The sequence below is a fragment of the Poecilia reticulata genome, linkage group LG9 (assembly GCF_000633615.1).
Source record: "Poecilia reticulata strain Guanapo linkage group LG9, Guppy_female_1.0+MT, whole genome shotgun sequence".
In the NCBI taxonomy this organism is placed as follows: domain Eukaryota; kingdom Metazoa; phylum Chordata; class Actinopteri; order Cyprinodontiformes; family Poeciliidae; genus Poecilia; species Poecilia reticulata.
In genome coordinates, this window is record NC_024339.1 from 32878053 (window position 1) to 32885010 (window position 6958).

The following is a 6958-nucleotide window of genomic DNA, read 5'->3' on the forward strand; positions in this document are numbered from 1 at the left end:
CAATAGGTCAGAATATGTTATAAATTTTAAAACTATATTAAGCTATTTCAATCAAGTCATGATAAATTCTAAAACTAACTTATTTAAAATTTATTTTCTTAACAGTATCCGGCCTCCTGTGGCTCTACAGCCATCTGGGCAAAGATGGCTGTAGAGCCATCTTGGCCCATTTATTCACAGCTACCTGTGCATAAATGAATTTCACAGGTAGCTGTGAAATTCTGGTTACTCTCCCGCTCTGCCAGGAACAAACCTTTAATACTGTATTTTAATTCAATGAAAAGTTATCTCCAAAAACCCAACATTTTCATTTGATTCTAATATAGTCAGAAATAATATAATTTCAAATACATTCATCATTAACTAAATTAATTCTAAAACAAGATAATACAATTTTCAGTCAAAGCATGATATTAATAACTATGAAAAATCTCTTACAAATTAAATGTTAGTGATGTAAAACACAAGTTCTCCAATTTCTTTTTAGAGAAAATTCAAAAGATCAGAGGATTAATCTGCACATCCACTCCAAAGWCAGTACCAATGCTGTGCCCAAACAAAACAAATGCAGGAAAAATGACCCAATTTCAACTACTAAATTATAAAACCCTAGAAGAAATTATAAGTCAATTAAGCTCCGGTTCCTGCTGTCTGGATGTCCTGCCCACACATTTCTTTGAGAAAGTCCTGCCTGTCGTTGTCAATGATCTGATCCAAATAGTAACTCATCGCTCTCTTCAGATGTTTTTTCCCCCAGGTTTTGAAAACAGCAGTTATCAAACCACTGATAAAAAAGAACAATCTGGACAAATCACTACTGCAGAATTACAGGCCGACCTCTGACCTCTGACCTCCCATTCATCAGCAAAGTTATTGAAAAAGCTGTTTTTAAATAATTAAATAACTTCCTAACAATAACAAACTGCTTTGACTCCTTCCAGTCTGGTTTTCGTGCTCACCACAGCACGGAGACGGCCTAGTCAAAGTGTTCAATGACATCCATATAAATACAGACTGTGGGAGAACCACAGTACTCGTTCTGGTTCTGTTGGACCTCAGTGACATTTTACTGAATCGACTGGAGAGTTGGGTCGGACTCTCCGGTCCAGTGCTCCACTGGTTTGAATCTTACATAAAGGACAGAGATTTCTTTGTTTCAATCGGAAACTTCTCATCAGAGAGGTCAAAGGTCACATGTGGGGTACCCCAAGGTTCAATCCTAAGACCCCTTCTTTTCAATATTTATATGCTCCCACTGGCTCAGGTTATAACAGGAAATAGGATTAGCTACCATAACTACGCGGATGATACACAGCTCTACATCACGGTGTCACCAGGTGACCTTTGACCCCATCCAATTACTGATCAGATGCTTAGAACAGATCAATGTGTGGATGTGCCAAAACTTTCTCCAGCTGAACAGAAACAAAACTAAAGTTATTATCTTTGGACCTAAAGATGAGCGAACCAGAATCAATGCACAGCTTCAGTTATTACAACTAAAAACCAGCGATCAGAATGAAACCTGGGAGTAGTGATGACCTCTGACCTGAACCTTCAGAGCCACATTAAGACAGTCACAAAGTCGGCCTTCTATCACCTGAAGAACATCTCTAGGATTAGAGGACTTGATGTCTCAGATCTAGAGAAACTCATCCTGCGTTTATCTTTAGCCGCATTGATTCCTGCAACAGCGTCTTCACAGGTCTGACTAACAAACCAATCAAACAGCTGCAGCTGATCCAGAAGCTGCTGTTGCTGTTCTGACTAAAACCAGGAAGACAGAGACATAACACCAGTTTTAAAGTCCCTCCTCTGGCTCCCTGTAGCTCAGAGAATAGACTTTAAAATACTGATTAGTTTATAAATCACTGAACGGTTTAGCACCACAATACATTAAAGATCTGTTATTGCTGTACCAACCGTCTGGACCCCTCAGATCTTCTGGTTCTGGTCTGCTCTGCATCCAGAACCAGAACCAAACAAGGAGAAGCAGCATTCAGTTTCTACGCACCACAGATTTGGAACAAACTTCCAGAAAACTGTAAAACAGCTGAAACACTGAATGCCACCTGTTTAGAGTTGCTTATGGCTAAATTAGGGTTAGAGTGCGGGTTTACTGTGTGTCAACTAAAGTTCTAAGGGTTAAAAAAGGGGTGCAGGTTTTAATGATTCATTTATTTTTTGATCATTCAATAGGGTTACCATCCATCCCGTAAAATGCTAAAATACGGAATCACCCCATATTTGGCTGTTAAATATTGCGACCCGTATTGAATCAATACGGGACACGATGTGTTCTATATTTTTAAAAAGGCCCGATAGACACGCCTATTACACACATATCAACACTAAGTGCAACAATAATGACCAAAACAAAACACAGGAAATATTAAGGTCAGCTAAATTGTCGTGGCGGGATGTAGAAATGCTACAGACTTGCGCTGTTGTTACGTCGGTTGCCTAGAGACGGACACTACGCAGTCACAGTGAGCTGCTCTCAGCTCGCATTTTTTTAAAACGTCCTCTATCCGATACTCCTCCTTCCTTAGAAGCAAAACCTCTAATAAAGATACAAAGAGGGAAGACGCAAATCCCAGGCTAAATAATGTTAGGATGTATAAAGGCGATTTAATGAGAATGTGCCCGTCGTGTCACGGTATGCTGGTGTATGATACAAAGGATCAGGAGAAGAACTACAAACCCGTCAGACTCAGAACCTAAAGAAGCTTACACCAGCAACTCTTCATCCCTCAATCATCTTCTGAGGCCTATATGGTACAGAGCATTTTATTACTGATTCAGTTTCTTGTTGTGCGTTTAGTCGACGATATTAGTTTGATTATTTGGTTATTTAATGAATAATAATATCAACCAAAATAATATAAGTGGTCATTTAAAGATCAAATCATACAAATAGATTTTAACAGTAAATACATCAATATTCCCTACTTTAGAAGATTTGTTGATGCTTTCTGTATGTTTTATTTTATTTTATTATGCACCAGACAGACCTGCAGCCAGCGGCGGTTCTAGACAGGGACAAACAAAGGCCAAATAAATTATACTAAATAAACGTTTTATTAATATTCAGTGGTGGATTTTTTTAACCTTCACAATTTTACTTTAACAGTGTATTAAAATTATAGTGCTGCACTTTTAGCTACTGTATAGGATCAGACTTTCCATCTGCCAGGGATCTGCAGCCTGGATCTCTGGAGACGCAAGTGGGTCTTTGGCTCACTTAATATATCTTTTTTTCGTTTGTTTCATTCTTTTCTAAGCTAAACCAGCCTTCAAAGCTAACGACTTATTGGTATAAATATTTTGGTAATACTCTTTACAATGCTACAATGTTCACATAACTGGCTGTCTGAGGACACATTTTGAATATTAAATCAGGTGTTATAATCAATTACTCAGTACTTGAGTAGTTTATTTTTTTACACTTGCTTAATGTAAACGTGTTCAAGATATGCTACTTTGACGTCAGTTAGAGTACAATTTTGTTGTACTCTAACTGAACTCTGCACGAACAATTGCTCTATGAATCACTTTTTAAAAACAAAAAACACCGCCATAAAATAATGTCCATCACTGCAGGGGACATCCCACCTCATGAGTAGGGTGACGCGTGCTGTGGTGGGTGTCCCTTATTTTGATCTCTGAAAAGTGGCAATCCTATTATTCCATGTTACACCACTCTGTGTTTTTGTTTTAAATTATGTAAAGCACTTTGAAATGCCTTGCTGCTGAAATGTGCTTTACAAATAAAATGTGATTGATTGATAATATTTTTCATACATGTAATTTATAGCATCCAGAAGGAAAACTGTCAGATAATGCTGAATAATGCAAATTATATTAAAAGAGACTGGCTTTGTGCAACAGAACCATCAGAATTAAAATAACCATCAGATTAATGAGAAACTTTATTGTTTTTTATGCAAAAATACTCAATGTGTCATAAAAGCATCAAACAAAACACTGAACAGAACCAGATTAACAAAATAACAATAGAGAAACCTAGCAGAACAGCAAACACTTTTCATCATATTTAAACCCACTGAGTTCAACCACTAGAGGGCAGCAGAGGCTGAATGATCCGCTTTCTGCTTTAGAAAATGTTACTCACCTGGTTTAGATGTGGCCATGTTAGAGAGTAAAAAACTGAACCAGCTCCAGTTTTTCTGATCTTAAATCATCTGCAAAATAGAAACAACAAGTGACTCCAAAAAGCTCCAGGAAACATGAATGTTTCTGTACTTCCTGATCTGACAGCAGTGTTGTTGTCAGGTAAAGTTTCAGTAATAAACAGATATTATGAGGTGTAAACTTCATCTGCCTGTCTGCTACATAACTATCTACCAAAAGGCTCAAACAAAGTAACGGGTCGGTGTTCAGAACAAGTGGAGCCGATTCAAAATGGCGGCCGGCTGAGTGACAGAGTCTAAAATGTCTGTCTTCCTTCCTGCTGCTTCACCAACCTGATCCAATCTGAGTGAAAACCTGATGATTCTGTTTCTGAAGGATTCAAAAGCAGCAAACAGAGATCAGACTCCTGCTGCAGTCAGACCAGCTGACAGTCGGCTCACCTTCAGTCTGTTGGTACCGATCCGTCCTGGAGGCTCCGGAGAATCTCTGCAGATCCACCAGGGAAAAGGAGTTTAACTGGTTTAATCCAGGAGTTTCACTGGTTTAATCCAGGAGTTTAACTGGTTTAATCCAGGAGTTGAACTGGTTTTAGTCTCCGAGTCTGAATCAGAGCTGCTGCTTCACGCTCAGCTGAAAGAGAAAGTAAAAACTCAAACGCTGCATATTTCCTGTTTTACTGCTGAAGAAAATCAGGCGGAGCCAACATGTTTCCACATGTATCAGATTTAAAAAGAAAAACTTAAGCCGACTATAAGATATGTTTCAGTAGCATGTATTATCTGTTTTAGTTTATTCCAGTATTGAAATGTTTAAAATGCTCTAAAATGCAAATTAATTTTTTCTTTTTAATCCAACTTTTGGTGCAAATTTTATCCTCCTATGAATCTGTATCAATCATTTTCCTTCTTAATAAATCATAGTTGTCAGTGTTCAGATGGGAATATTTCTCCTCAAAAATTAAATATGAAAACAAAAGTGAATAGAATAGAACTTTATGACTTTATGACCATTTATCTCTCTCCTTCCCCCCCTGAGAGGAGGGAGATGTGCTACCAGTCTAACATTGAGTTTCCTACATCTGCTGGTTTACCTGTCCAGACCTGTTAAAGCTGAGGCAGAGAAACTCGCCTGGTTTCTCACGACCTCCATCCAGATGTCCCTCCTTCTTCACCGTTAGCCAGACTGAGCAGCCTGCAGCCAACTGGTTCCACCTGTTAACTGTCGCTCTTTGTCTTTATTACAACGTGCACTAGTTACTGAACCAGGTTGGTTTTAGTGGTGAGTCCAAAGGGTGTTTTAGTTTTGGCTAAAAGCAACATATAAAACATTTTCCACTTTTTCCTCTCCAGAATCAAACTTCTAAGAACTTTGATGTGACTCATTAATTGAATGTCAATAACATCTATTAGATTTTCTTTATGCTAAATATTTTATTAGTGAGGCATTTTTGCCTCAGGGTACAGCAGAAATAATCAGATGAGTAAAATCAATCATCTAGAGCAGGGCTGGGCGATCCTGGTCCTGGAGGTCTGGTGTCCTGCAGCTCTTAATGTCTCCCTGGTCCAACACACTTCAATCCAGCAGCTGAATCACCTCAATGCAGTCAGATTCTCCAGAGTCCTGCTAACGACCTCCCCAGAAAACACACGATGGTGATTCAACATTGAACTATAGTCAGAATGGTTGGTCTTTGGTTGAAGTCGACAAATGATGGTGGATCAACCATCAAACAATCATCCACCTCTAGCCAAATAACTAATGTTGAAACTGTGTCATTGAATCAACATCAAAAATGTTTTATGGTTGAAATCTAATGAATGAAATGCTGATGTCTGATAAATGTTGAATCAATGTTTTACCACACCCCTTCCCCTCCTCTCCTTCTCTCCCCCCATATATTTGTGCAGAATCTTTATCAGCATGTGGACATTTTTGAATGAATGTGCATCAATTTATTTGGAAATATTTATGGTTAATGGAAGATTGAACCAGTTATTTGATGGAAGTTTATCCTGTATAAATTATAAATTATTTTTCCATCTACAGTATAAATCACCTTTTACTCTATTTTTCTGTCTCTGGTGTTAAATCAACCCTGATTCTCCAAGTTTTATCTTTAGGTTTTCAGATAAAAATTGATTTCCTCATTTTAACATGAGTGCAGCATCATAAATGCTACACTATACTGCAGCTTGATAGTTGATAGGATTACATTTACCTAACATTAAGATAAATATTAATGGCTATTCATTAGTATGTCCTCATTAATTTAACAGTGAGTGCACATGGGCAATGTATGGTCTGTATTTGTCTCAGACCTGTAACCAGTTCACTGTCAGTAGAGGTCATAATCAACTCGGCCTATCACAGTGGTTCCCAAACTTTTTCTGGGCCCCCCTATGGCTTACTGTCTGGTTGAATGATGTGTGTGAGCGAAAGGGTAGGATTCTTAGAGACTCCTTGTTCTTGTTGGAGTCCTGGCTCCAAACGAACAAAGGGGGGGGGGCAACTTTTTGGGGGGCGAAATAAATCATAGCTGAACATAGACAACAACATCAGCAGCCTACAAGCTACTTGTTAAGAAGCTTAAGGTGATGTATTGATATTAACTAGTCATCTTTTAGCTATCATTACCTGCATCCAACAGCTTTACTCAACTCAGTCTGTTAGTTTGGGGGAAAAACTGTGAAAAGTTCTTTGCTGGTTTGCTGCCATGATTCTAACACACATGTGCAGCTCCGCGCAGCAGCAGCAGCAGCAGCAGCTACAGCAGCAGCAGCAGCAGCAGCAGCAACAGCAGCAG

General features: G+C 38.6%; 1 protein-coding gene across 2 annotated transcripts in view; it reads right to left on the reverse strand.

Moving 5' to 3' along the window:
• LOC103470786 (GTPase IMAP family member 8-like) overlaps window positions 1–4720 on the reverse strand; it is a 32951-nt gene extending 28231 nt beyond the window's left edge. For both annotated transcript variants that reach the window (XM_008419452.2, XM_008419453.2), the window contains exon 1: window positions 4596–4720. The gene's annotated coding sequence lies outside the window, so the exon portion shown is untranslated. The remainder of the gene's footprint in view (window positions 1–4595) is intronic.
• Between the last annotated feature and the right edge of the window lie 2238 nt (window positions 4721–6958).